We start from the raw sequence: 14,274 nt of genomic DNA, 5'->3' as shown, positions 1-14,274 counted from the left end.
ATGCACAGGAAGCAAAATCCTACGAGGGGACGCATGTGTGCATGAGATTTTGCCTTTTTTTTTTGCTTCCATGCATACGCAGAAGCAAAAAATTTCTGAAATATCGTATGTGCGCATGTCCTCTCATGAGATTTTGCTTCCTGCGCATGCGTAAAAGTAAAATCTTACTCGGATGTGCATGCGTGCATGCCAGAAATGCAAAGCTACATTCACAGCTCCAATTTTACTACTGGTACGGCATCCTCATCCATACCAGTAAGAACCTGATTTTGAATGGCAGTAGGGGAGATCGAAATTCTAGTCCTTCCTAAGTCACAACTTCTCAGCCAACCCTCCACTTCAATCCTAGGTGTTAGGATAGAACGACAGTGAACAGGTTGAACTAGGAGTGGTGAGACCTAGGCTTTAGCCCCCCAACCGACCCATCCCAGGCTCAGAAGCTTCTATGGGGTTTAGAGGGGCCAATCCCTCCTCTCAATTGTAGTAAAGATAATTGTGAAGGCAGTAAATAGGTGTGGAGAGACTTGGGTTTGATCCCTCAATGGGAGTTTGGATCTCTTATTCCTTTTCTTGCAGACCAGTCTACCACAAACCTGGATTGATTGATTGATTGATTGATTTGTTGATGGATAGATTGTTGGTATTTATTAGATGCCCAACAATGGATGGGGGGAAATCCTTAAAAACAGGCAAAACCCATGAAAATAGGAGAAAGTGCTGTGTATGTATGCTGCCTTGAGCTTGAGTTGGAAAGGGGGTTGCAACCTAAATAAATAGGGAATTTCTATTTATTGAAAGCTCCTCTACAAAGTCATTTAGTTCTTGCCTATTCCAACTATTCATAACTGCACTGTATGTTCAGATAATCTCTTGTTCTCTCGTGATACCCAGTGTTCTCCAAAGTGGTCAGTATTGACCCTCCCACAGGTTTAGGATCAGTATTGGGTTCCTACCGGTATGGATGGGAAAGTCACACCAGTAGTAAAAATGGAGCTGTGCGCATAGATTTGGGGGTTGCTGGCATGTGTGTGCACATGTCCCAGAGAGATTTTGCTTCTGCGCATGTACAGGAAGCAAAATCCTGTGCGGGGACGCACATGTGTGTGAGATTTTGGCAATTTTTTGCTCCTGCGCATGTGTGGAAACAAAAAAATTGCTGAAATCTCACATGTGCGTGCATCTCCTGCGCATGCACAGAAGCAAAATCTCTCTGGGATGGGCATGCACACCAGCAACCTGAAGCTGCGCGTGCAGTGCGCCGGTAGCAGTAGTAGCGGCAACCGCAGCCTGGTTAGGATTAAATGTTTGGGGATCCAGGGCTGTCTTAATGTATGGACCTGATGGCCACTTACCTGTGGGCCCCACAAGCATAGGGGCCCCATACTTATCTGTGTGTGTTAACTTGTCAGTGCATCTTGGATCATATAAATTCAGCAACTGTATGTCTTACTGAGCATTATTGTGTTTTTCAAGCCTCGTGTATTGTTCAAATGTTTATCATGTTGCTGCACGGCATGTTTTGATGTTTTAACACCGGGTTTGTTGGAAGGGCCAATAAAATAAATACATGTTTAATTTTATTGACCATTTACATTTTTATTCCTGTGAGCAGTTGTTGTAGGAGCTTCAGTACACTGCTTTGCCAGGAGCCCATAATAATGTTAAATTGGCCCTGTGGGGATCCAAATAATCCGAAGCTTCAGAAAAGGGTCAACACTGAAGAACCTGGGGATCCCTGTCAGCAGTGGGATTCAGCCGGTTCAGAACAGTTTGGGCGAACCGTATGCTAATTTTACATCTGGTTTGCCCAACTGGTGGTTGCAAGGTCTGGCTGGCCCTGCCCACCTCTACCCTCCCAGGATTCTCCACGCAACCCATTTTGGATGCCAGGTAAGTGCAGGGCCTTTGCAGAGGTTCTAAGAAGGCAAAAAACAGACCTCCCAGAAGTTCTGGAAGTTTGGAAATGGATCAATTTCTGGCCTCTGGAGGGTTTCCGTAAGGCCTTGGGAGCCAGGGGGAAGCTTTTTTCTCCTCCTGGAAGCTAGAGAAAAGCCTCCAGAGTGGTAGTGGGTTGCTACCAGTATGGTAGAGGGCAGCACACCAGTAGCACTCAGTGCACTCATGCACAGCTTCATTTCTCTTGCGTTGCACATGTGTCCCAGCATATTTTTGCTTTGTGCACAGGCACAGAAGCAAAATCTCACATGACATGCACATACGTGAGATTTCAGTGATTTTTTGCTTCTATGCATGTGCAGAAGCAAAGACACACTGGGCCATGCACGCACGCAAGAGTACTGAAACTGCACGCATAGTGCACCAGTAGTGACAGTAATGGCAATCTATTCCTCCCCCCCCCCAATGTGCTGCAGGAGACCAAATAGGATATGCCCACCATAACCATAACCATAACCATCATAACCATAACCATCCTGGAACCAGGTTTTTTTTTTAATCCCACCTCTGTGTCTTATTCCAATAGTCAAAAGTACAGCAATTTTCTTGAAGCTGTTATCGGATAACTTAAGCACTGTAACACAATCCCTACCAATCTGAAATCTAAAGTCGCCTAGTCTTATTCTTCATCTCAGTTTCTGTAACCGGAATTTATATTTTAAATGCAATAGGCAATCATACCTGCCGGTTTGAATAGTTGGAGTGAAACTCAATCATTTCTTTGGAGATTATAGAATGTTGATTATATTTAAGTGAATCTAGGGGCTCTTATGCAGCCAGATAATAGGTTCATGAGCTCGCCTTTAATGCATTATATTTCAATATACCTTTGGGAGACTTATTTCGGAACACAACATTTTATATTCTTCATATGGAACATATTTATATCTTGGATAGCTGCATTAAAAATATGGTTATGCAAATAGGTTTGTCCCCATTTTTTCTGGATGGTTTCACTTGGCTTTGGCAGCTATCCTGCACACAATCTCATGAGCCATTAATTATTGAAGGTGGTGTCAGGTACTAAATAACTATGGTGCACTTGACCAAAAATGTTAGCGTGGGGGAAAGGAACCAGTGGTTCTCCACCCAGTGGTAAACAGTTATAAGGAAAGCCATGCTGCCCTTCTCTTCTTTGATGACTCATTTTCTTGGCTCAAAGTTTGTTTTGACTAAAATGCCTGAGAAGCACCAGCACAGATACATTTGTCAGCTAGGAATGCCAACCAGGCAGAAAACAGCTGGATTGAAGCCTTTGGCAGTAGCACTGACTGCAAAAATATCCCGGTAGAGATAACCGTGAAGAATCCAACTGCAGATGGAGGCTGCACAGGAGTGGCCCCTAGAAGAAAAACATTGCTCTTCCACCTGGTTATAATCTCCACAATGGATAAAGGATTGCAAAAGCTGATGGGAGTTAGCAGAAATGGATAAATTGGCTACTTTGATTTTTTTTAAAAAAACACACAACTACATCAAATTACTTTTGTTTTTACTTGGAAACTATTTTGGGCTTTGGGCTTTGGGCGGAAAAAAATTAAACTTTGATTTGGGGTTTTATTGATTAGATAGATCTATTGTTATAGAAATGGCTAGTTTATACTGTTACGTAAAAGTGAAAAGTTGGGGTTACTGTCTTATTTTACTGCACCAAAGTCAATGCCTTTTCTTTTTCCTTTCTTTTCTTCCCTTTTCCCCTCCCATTTTTTCCCTATTATTTGCTTTTGTACTTTTATATTTATAGGGACGTAGTGGCTCAGTGGCTAAGATGCTGAACTTGTTGATTGAAAGGTCGGCACTTCAGCGGTTCGAATCCCTAGTGCCACTTAACAGAGTGAGCTCCTGTTACTTGTCCCAGCTTCTGCCAACCTAGCAGTTCAAAAGCACATAGAAAATGCATGTAGAAAAATAGGGGCCACCTTTGGTGGGAAGGTAAAAGCGTTCCGTGTGTTTTTGGCATTTAGTCATGCCAGCCATATGACCACACAGATGTCTTTGGACAGCACTGGCTCTTCAGCTTAGAAATGGAGATGAGTACTGCCCCCTAGAGTCAGGAACGACTAGCACATATGTGCAAGGGGAACATTTACCTTTTTACTTTTGTATTTTATATAATAAACTTTAAAAGTTTATTATTGGGCAAGCAAGTGATAAAAACAGAGAATTCTATAAAACTGAATACAGTACATGGCTGATAGACAATACACCGTAGTTTATACCAGATATGCTTATACCAAAACACATTGTTCTTCTGCCTGCTGTATGGTTGAAGCAGCCGTATTTAGACCCACCAAAGGTTAAAAGTGGCTCTGCTTTTAAACAGCAAGTTCCTAAATATGCAGCAATGGAACCCAGCCCTTGTCAAGAGTTGCCTCTCTGCCTTTCTTTAAAGACACGATCAGATGCAGAAATTAGGTGGGAACCAAGCTGATGTCCTGAACTAAAACGAACTACTGGAATTAAGTAGCTCAGTTATGTCAATGGTTTAGATTATTACTAGAATTGGAAGGGACCTTGTGGGTCATCTAGTCCAACCTCCCACTCAAGCAGGCCATCCAAGCTCCCTTTGGAATTCTCAAGTGTTAAAGCTCCCACAACGTCTGAAGGCAAACTGTTCCACTGGTTTATGGCTCTCACTGTCAGAAAGTTTCTCCTTATTTCCAGGTTGAATCTCTCTTTATCAGTTTCCATCTATTATTCCTTGTCTGGCCTTCTGGTGCTTTGCAAAACAGTCTGATACCCTATTTTGTGTGGCAACCCCACAAGTATTGGAACACTGTTATCATGTCACCCCTGGTCCTTCTCTTCGCCAGACTGGCCCAGTTCCTGTAACCATTCATCATATGTTTTAGTCTCCAGTTTCATAATCATCCTGGTTGCTCTCTACACGTTCTCTAGAGCAGTGTTTCCCAACCTTGGCAATGCTGGCTGGGGAATTCTGAGAGTTGAAGTCCAAATATCTTCAAGTTGCCAAGGTTGGGAAACACTGCTCTAGAGTTTCAATGTCTTTTTTGCAGTGTGGTAACCAGAATTGGACATAGTACTCAAGGTGTGGTCTAACTAGGGTTTTATAGCATGGTATTGGTACCTCCCTAATCTTATATTGTATTAGCCTAGGGAGGGAGAAACAGGAGCCTACTGGGCCCACCAGAAATTGGGAAGCAGGTTGTTCCTGGCCTCCAGAGGGCCTCGGGGGGGAGGGGGGGCTGTTTTCGCCCTCTCCATGCATTGAATTATGGGTAAGGGCACTTGCGCATGCACAATCGCATGCTATTTTGGCACACGAGGAAAAAAAGGTTCACCACCATTGACCTAGAGCAATAGCATCTGTTCAAGCTTGTGGACTTCCACTCCCAGAATTTTTGGACTGGAAATCTACAAGTCTTAAAGTTGCCAAGTTTGAGGACCCCTGCAAACAGTTGATTGTTTTAAGAGATACATGTCTTCTACTCTTTCCAAAGCCTGTTTGTAACAGGACTTTGAGACCTGCATTCCAAGAAGTTCTGACATGGGAGTTTACAGAGTAGGGGAGGGGATGTGTGTATTGCAGGTGATCTCTCAGTCTAATGCAGGAAGGAAGATTTGTAAAGGAAGTAAAGGAAGATCTTTACTGCTGGAAGACTCAGAAACTACGTGCTAAAATGAGCTGGCTTTAGGTACTGTTCTGAGCAACAATCTAGGTGTGTTGGTTGGCTAGATCAGTGATGGCAAACCTGTGTCACGTGAAGCCATATCGACCGGCATGTGAGCTGTTGCTCTAGCTCAGCCCCAGTGCTCATGATTTTCGGCTTGCAAGGAGTCTCTGTAAAGGTGTTTTCAGCCTCTGGGGGACCTCCATGGGGCAGGGGAGGCTGTTTTCATCCTTCCCAGTTTCCAGGAAAGCCTCTGGAGGCTGGGGAAGGAGGAAAATGGACCTACCGGGCTCACCAGAAGTTGGAAAATGGAGCAGGGGACATGCACACATGTGCGTGGGGATGGAGCACATGGGGGCATTGAATTATGGGTGTGGAGATGCACATGCATGCGATAACATGTGCACTCTTACATTCAGCATCCTGCTTTATAAACTATGGTTATTTATTTATTTGTTTGTTTATTTGTTTGTTTGTTTGTTTGTTTGTTTGTTTATTTAGTTATTTATTTAGTTATTTTTGAGATTTATAGGCAGTGAAGGGCTACCAAATTTTTTACTACCACACTGTGGGCATGGCATATGCAGGACACCCTGCATTTTCTTTAACATCTTTCAGTGCAAATTGGGTGCTCTGAGGTGGAGCTCCATTTTTGCTACCCCACTATGTCTCCCCCCCATCTGGGCAGCAGGCCACCACTGTTTATAGGCTCCTTATGGACTCTGGGTGGTGAACACCAATATAAAACAAAGTAAAATCATTTCTAAAACCCTTAATACTAAAATATTCCTATCCATTCGGCCGGAGCAAGATGGTGTCCTTTACTGGCTCCAGGCCTGCCAGCAAAGCCATGTTTTCATGGCCTTTTAGAAAGCCAGGAGGGTGGGGATTGTGCAGATCTCAGGGGGAGTTGATTCCATAGAGCCAGAGCCACCACAGAGAAGGCCTTCCCACACGATCCCACCAGCCAACATTGTGTTGCCAAAGGGACCTTGAAAAGACTAACTCTGTGGGATCTAACCATCTGCTGGAAGGTATGCGGCAGAATGCTGTCCCATGCATAATCTGGTCCTAAGATATGTAGGGCTTTAAAGTAATAACTAACACCTTCCATTGTGTCTGGAGACCAATTGTGGAGTGTTAGTGTGATGTGGGCATACCTTGAAACACCCACAACAGCTCGTGGGGGTATATTTGGTGCGTACGGCTTGATGCCATGTATAAAACTAGTTGCAGTCTACTGGAAACCCGCTTGCCATGTTTCTTAATCTCATTGATGGATCCATCTAGTGAAGAGAGAAACATGGTTCCAAATTGTGTTCAAAATGGTAGACTCTGGTTAGATTCAATTCTTTTACTTAACCATTTTGTGGTTAACTTGTTTGAGCTTTAGCTTGTTCTGTGAAGCTAACTACCATGGCTTGTGTGTCTTTATTTAGGCATTGTATGTTGCTTGAATCAGAATGTTGTATGGTTCCACACACCTCAGTGAAATGCCTATCCAATGTTGATTGCTCTTGGAAGCTAAACAAAGCAGATCCTGATTAGGTCTTAGACAGGGAATCCTTTGGGATGTGCAGATTTGTATGCCAAATTAGAAAGTTGAAAAAGCAACCTTGAACAAAATAATAGCAAACTATTTCTAGTGTTTCTGTCAATAAACCTACATGTATGGATCCATGTAAATGATTCAGGTGAAATTAAAGTTCAGTGATACCTCGTCTTACAAACTTAATTCATTCCGTGACCAGATTCGTAAGATTAAAAGTTCGTAAGACGAAGCAATTTTCGCCATAGGAATCAATGTTAAAGCAAATAATGTGTGCAACCCCATCCCAAAAGTCACTCCTTTTGCCTTGCATCACTGGGAATCCTTGCCTACAGACTTCCGTTGCCAGCCGAAGAGCATGGATTCCCCTGAGGCTCCCCTCACTGGGATTCAAAGCAGTGCCAGCAAAAATGAAGGGAATCCCTGCTTTCAATCCCAGCGAGAGGAGCCTCAGGGGAATCCCTGCGCTTCGGCTGGCAATGGAAGTCCAGAGGCGGGGCATCCCAGCGGTGGCGGCTCGGGTTCGTAAGGTGAAAATAGTTCGGAAGAAGTGGCAAAAAAATCTTAAGCACTGGTTTCGTATGAACATGTTTATTTTTACGTGAAAGGACCGCCCTTTGCTTGCAGTGCCGCTGCAGTGTCCTTTTTCGTAAAAATAACAATGTTTATTTTTACGTGAAGACCTCCCTTTCAAGGAGCTGGGGAATCCCTCCCACGAAGAGATTCCGGGGGCAGAGCCTTGACGTCATTGGCAGGTTGCTAAGGACGCCAAGGTGATCACTTCCTGGATTCCATAGAATCCAGGAAGTGATCACCTTGGCGTCTTTAGCAACCTGCCGTTATACGTGACGTCAAAACTCCGCCCCTGGAATCTCTTGGTGGGATTCCCCATTCAGGTTCGGTTTGGGTTCGTCCGAATTTTGCGTAAAGTTCATTGGAACTTGCCGAACCCGAACACCGTTGGGTTCGCCCATCACTAATGGCAGGCCAAGTAGAAATCATATCGAATGGTGGTTAGGTAAGGAAAGATGGCTACAAATAAATGCAATATGTAAATATCTTAATGAAAGGGAGAATAAAGAAGTAGTATTGAGGGAGGAGACAGGGTTAGAGAAAACAATAAGAGAAAAAAGTAAGGATATAAAGGCCAATATATATAAGCTGTTAGTGCAGTCAGACGGGGACATGATTCAAGGATTGACTAAATGGTGGCAAAATGAGTTACAAGTAGAGGTACAAGACATGGAAAATATAGTAGAAAATATAAGGAAAATTAAGAATACAAGAATTAGAGAAATGAGAAGGAAAATATTACATAAGTGATATTATACTCCCGTTCAACTCGCATACTTTCAGCAGAAGGTTAGGGGTATTTGTTGGCACGGCTGTCAAGATAAAGGAGTGTTTATGCATATGATTTGGGAATGCCCCATAGTGCAGGAATTTTGGCAAAAAGTGCAAGAGGACATAAATAGAATGTTAAATATACAATGGACAATCACTAAGGAAATGGCAGTATTAATTAAAAGCAATGCGATGGGAGAATTTAGAGAAATAAAACAAGCAGCAATAGAAAGCACTCAGGCGGTAATAGTTTTGGGTTGGAAGGATGCGACAAAATGGATAATGCAAAATTGGTACAGGTACATGGTGGACCATATTCCATTTGAAATGATGGATAAAAGGATAAATTTGGATAATGAAACTGAATTGAAACAACTGATGGGACGGTGGGACAAAGTAAGAAGATATATGACGAGTAGAATCCGAGACCAAGCTACAAGAAATAAATTGTAATCACTCTATAATATGTAAATAGATAATTTGCTCTTGGCTTAAAGTGGGTTATATAAGAAACACCCCTGATATGGTGGTGGGGTATATGTGTGTTTTGGGGTGGTGGGCATTTTTCACCATGCACTGTTTTATGTCGTGTGTATATTAAACTTGTTAAAAATCAATAAATATATATATATTTTTTTAAAAAATCCTCTCGATCAGCTGGGTTTCAGGAGGCAGAGAATAGATGGGGGCAGGGTCACTCTCCAAACTATTCAAAATTTCTACTACCAGTTCTACAGAACTGCTCAGCACGTGCTGAATCCCACCTCTGGTATGTTACGAGGTTTGCAGCACCCTCATGTGCTTTTGCCGTTTGAGACCTTCCCAGCTGCTTCCAATAAGTGTAAGTTAATGTGAAAACAAAGGGTAGATTGCTCCTACCACTTGCTACCAGTGTGCTGCACACACAGCTTTGGGTGTCCTCCATATACGTGCGTGCATCACAGTGTTTTTGCTTCTGCACATGCACAGGAAGCAAAATCTCACAAGGGGACACATGCGCTTGAGGTTTCGGTGATTTTTTTTGCTTTTCACATGCACAGAAGCAAAAAATCACCAAAATCTGATGTGCACGAGCGCCCACTCACAAGATTTTGCTTCCTGTGCATGCGCAGAAGCAAAAACACGCTGGGATGCAAACACATGCAAAACACTGGAAGCTGAATGTACAGCTCAACTTTTGTTACAAGTCTGGCGTCCTTTACCATTCCAGTAGGAAACCACTACTGGTGAAAACCCATATTTGCCTTAAAGTAGTGTGATTCACTTAACAACTGCAGTGATTCACTTAATAAGTGAATGCCAATTTTCTTATGTGTGTGTGTGTAAAATTGGACGAGACTCACTTAATCACCCTCTCGCTTAGCAATGGAAATTCTGGCTCCAATTGTGGTTGTAAACTGAGGAATCCCTGCATGAATGATGCTGTCTGGGTGGCTGTTGGAGGATTTCCAGCCATGCGGCGTGCTGCTGCAGCCACCAGATTTGCTGACGTAGACAAAAAAATAATTGAAGGGCCTTAGCTCAGTGGTGCTGTACCTGCCTTGTCCCTCAAAGCTCTGCCCCCATGAGCTTCTCAGAGGCTTCCGTTCAAACTTTGAGACTGTCATTGCCATGATTGCAAATATCACTAAGATATTATGAATGGAGGCTAAAATAATGTGTTAATTTTCAGCCTGTCTCCTTCCAAATGAAAAGAATTGCCTACATGGAATTCAATCAGTGCTGGGCTCCCAGCACTACGGTTCTATGAACCGGTAGCAGTGGTAATGGGAGGCTCCACCTGCCCAACCAAGGTGCGAGTGAGTGCGTATTGATAGTGACGGGATTTAGAACCCCTCACTGAATTCAACGGTCTGGAATTTCCCTCTTTTTATAGCTACTTTTTATAGCTACTTTGGCTAGCAATCTTTGGCTAGGACCAAAATTTGAGCCACAACCACCTCCGCTCACAACAGAATACCGCCTTCCACCAGATTTGAAATCTTGGACTTAGACAATTTAGAACTATGTCGCCTTTGATCTGATCTGATAATAAAGTGTTGGGTCCTCCAACACTGGAGGTTGAAAAAAAAATTGAGGGAAGCATTCAAAAAATAAATCCTTCTGAATCTTGCATCTATGAACTGACCGAGCGATGAATTTTTCTCTCTGGATGGACACTTGCAGAATTGCTTTCTTTGGAACAGTAATAAGCTCTCGGGGTGGGGGGGTTGAATGCCCACCTAAACAATGTGACTGAATTACCTCGCAAATGGTTCCCCACCTTTGGCTAGGACCAAAATTTGAGCCACAACCATCTCCGCTCGCAACAGAATACAGCCTTCCACCAGATTTGAAAACTTGGACTTAGACAATTTAGAACTACAGTACGTTGCTTTTGATCTGATCAAAAAGTAGTTCATAAAATCATCCGCCACAATATCCGTGGAGAGGGGCGGCATACAAATCTAAATAATAAATAAATAAATAAATAAATAAATAAATAAATAAATAAATAAATAAATAAATAAATCCTACCCATCAATGACTACTTCAGGTTCAACCGCAACAATACAAGAACACACAATGGATACAAATTTAAGGTAAATTGCTCCAAACTTGACTGCAGAAAATACAACTTTAGCAACAGAGTGATCAGTGCCTGGAGTGCGCTACCTGACTCTGTGGTTTCTTCCCCAGCCCCCCAAAACTTTAACCTTAGACTGCCTACTGCTGACCTCACCCCATTCATAAGAGGTCTGTAAGGGGCGTGCATAAGCGCACAATCGTGCCTAGCGTCCCTGTCCTACTGTCCTATTGCCCTCATTTATATATACTTACTTTGTTTATGTTTATGTTTATAAACATACCTGCTGTCTTGTACATGTTTGACAAATAAATAAATTAATAAACAACCACCCCATCTGACACTTCTCATTCATTCCTCCTTAACGCCATCCACCCCCTGGTGCTCGCTGCAGCAAGTCAGGTTTGGCAGGAAGCACCTGGATTTTCTCCCCACATGAAGTTTGTTTAACGTCCTTTCTAAGCAGCTTGCCCTAACTTCATCAAATTGCAGAAGCTTTGGGAGAACACGGTTTTGTGTTTCCTACAAAGCAGGAACTGCTTTTATTTATTATTATTTTTCTCATCTCTTTGTCTAGTTGCTATACCTTCCTTTACAAGCCACTGCGTTTCAAAGCCAAGGTATTTACAAGAGTATCTACTTTGGCTGCCAAAGGAGAAGACAAAATTAACTCCTTCTTCTCCGTGCCTGCCTACCACATTTCCATCTCCATCAGATCACACACATTTTGCTTTTTGTTAAATTTACTACTGCTACTACTACAACTAATTTTAAAATGAAGGCAATTTGCTGAATGGAGAGCTTGATTATCTATCTATCTATCTATCTATCTATCTATCTATCTATCTATCTATCTATCTATCTATTTGATTTCTATGCCCCCCCTCTCCAAGGACTTGGGGCGGCTCACAACATATAAAATATGCAATACATAATACAACCCAATTAACTAATTAAAAATCTAGAAAAAAAACCCAAAAGCCATAAAAAACCCCATTATTTCCAATCAGAATTGCTATTCAGTTCCATGGGATTGATGGAAAGTTACCATTCCGATGACTGCACAATTATGCTTGATTTTTCTACATGCCTACTTGCCTGTTTTTCAATCTGATCAGCTCACACACGTCCCTTTTATTCTGGTTAGCATTAAAATTACTACTTCTACTACTACTATTATTACTTCGGCTTCTAATTTTCAAAGACAGGCAATTTGCTTTTATGGAGAACCTGATAATTGCCATCCAACACCGAAAGACCGATGGCCAAGTCGCCATTCAGACGCCTGATGCACAATTAAACACGATTTCTGTACATCGAGGCATTTAGTCTTTTCCGTCTGCCTCTTGGTGGAAGAACCAACCTTGCAGTTCACTTCTTTGTGTGGCCTCCTATACTGTAAAAAGCGAAGAACACGAAACAACTCAATTGCCTTCATTGCTCCCTTAAATCCCAATTACCAAGTCTCTGTTCAACTCAGGTTTGGAGGTTTCCAAGGCACTCGAGGATCGGCTGGGACTTAAGGAGATCAGCAGGACGAGGTGAGAGGAACTTCCTGGTTACGGTCATTAAAGCACCTTGCTTTTTCTGGATATTTCTTATCAAAACAAATGCAAGTTGTTTTAATTTGTTGTTCAGCAATTGAACCCATCAAATTATTCCGTCTTGGGGTCCTAAGTAGTATTAGGAATCTGCTACCAGTAGTCTTTAGCACTGGGTGCTAAAAATGCCTACTCAGGCTGCTAGTTGCTCGAACAAGCAGTATAATCTTATTATGCACTGAAGTTATACCTACACAATCATGTTTAATTCATTTTGTACTCTGAAAATATTCCCAGTCTTCTCTGATCAGGGTTAAAGAGTTAGCACTTGGTCGATCTCTCCTGGTTGCAAACAACGAATGCTTCCAAATATATATATATTTAAAAGAGAAACTCTGCTGAAAGAATCTATCTCTCCATCTTCCGAAACTCACGTCCCTCCACCGGTAAGAAAAAGGAGATTCTACTCACCAACTTCTTCAAATCTTCTTTGGCCTTTCCTCAGATTGGCCGGCCTCCCCCACCACCCTAAAGAAAAAGGTGGCAGCTCTCTCGAAATCTTAAAGAGTTTAAGCCATGAAACTTTCTCCTTGTCCTGCATGAAAAAAGCACCGAAGGAATCCAGCTCATGGCACTGTGTAATGAGATGCCTTATTTTGTGTGAGCAATAGGGTGTGGTCTCAATTTTCTTGAGTTGTGCAAGAAGAAAAGAATTCTCTCTGTGTGGCGAAATGGGAGGGGGGTAAGTCAGATTTTTATTTGGCTGGTTTTACAACCAATCTGACTGCATCTGTCTTAGATCTTGGGCAGAGGTGGATTTGCCACGAGGAGAGACAGCAACAAGTCCTTCTCTTCCCCCAGAAATCAATGCTCCCTCAATCCATTCTGTCTTCCTGCTCAAATTTGGTCTACGTCTAGCAAACCTTTCAGTTCATGACACAAATGGGGAGGGGGAAAAAACCCCATGGGTCTTGGGTAGTTCTGTGAAAAGACCTGATGACAGGTCATGCTCGATTTATAACCATTCATTTAGGGACCGTTCCAAGTTAACATGACGCTGAAAAAAGCAACTTGTGACCATTTTTTCACACTTAACAACCATTGCAGAATTTTCCTGGTGACTTGATCAACACTCGGACATTTGGACAACTGACATACACTTATTTAATTTAATATTTAATTTAATTTATTTGACTTCTATGCTGCCCAATCCCGTGGGACTCAGGGTGGTTTACAACAATATAAAATACGATACAATGCAATAGTAAAATGTCAAATATTAAATACTAAAAAAACCAGTGAAACACCATTGCAAATCCCAATAAAACTGTCCAATTAAAATAAACATACAAACCAAATCAATCACAATGGTTGCAGTTTCCTGGGATCATGCTATCATTCACTGAAATAAGTATGGGAAGAACTGTGGCAAAGTGCCATTTAAGAACTGTCTCACAAAAAAATTGCACTCAATTTTGGTCCTAGGTCAAGGGCTACGTGGAGTGTAGGGAGTGTCCTTAGAAAAACTGGCTGCTAATCTGGTGCAGTGGTAAAGGGGTTGGAGTAGAAGTGAGGAGACCCAGTTTCTAGTTTAGCTTAGTCATGGATGGTCTTGGGGTGACTCTAGGCCAGTCCTTTCTTCTCAGCTCAATAGGCCATCTCAGAAGTCTTCAAACCTGGTAATTT

At 42.4% G+C, this 14,274-nt stretch overlaps 1 protein-coding gene across 2 annotated transcripts in view; it reads right to left on the bottom strand.

Moving 5' to 3' along the window:
- The window catches only part of GJB3 (gap junction protein beta 3), a 35,540-nt gene extending 22,270 nt beyond the window's left edge, over positions 1-13,270 (bottom strand). Inside the window, exon 1 of one of the 2 annotated variants that reach the window (XM_070764374.1) lies at positions 13,060-13,270. The gene's annotated coding sequence lies outside the window, so the exon portion shown is untranslated. The remainder of the gene's footprint in view (positions 1-13,059) is intronic. The other variant, XM_070764375.1, reaches the window with a different exon arrangement.
- Positions 13,271-14,274: the final 1,004 nt, after the last annotated feature.

Source organism: Erythrolamprus reginae, chromosome 11 (assembly GCF_031021105.1).
Source record: "Erythrolamprus reginae isolate rEryReg1 chromosome 11, rEryReg1.hap1, whole genome shotgun sequence".
Lineage (NCBI taxonomy): Eukaryota > Metazoa > Chordata > Lepidosauria > Squamata > Dipsadidae > Erythrolamprus > Erythrolamprus reginae.
The sequence above is the reverse complement of the archived record's forward strand: the minus strand, read 5'-3'. Positions and strand labels throughout refer to the sequence as shown.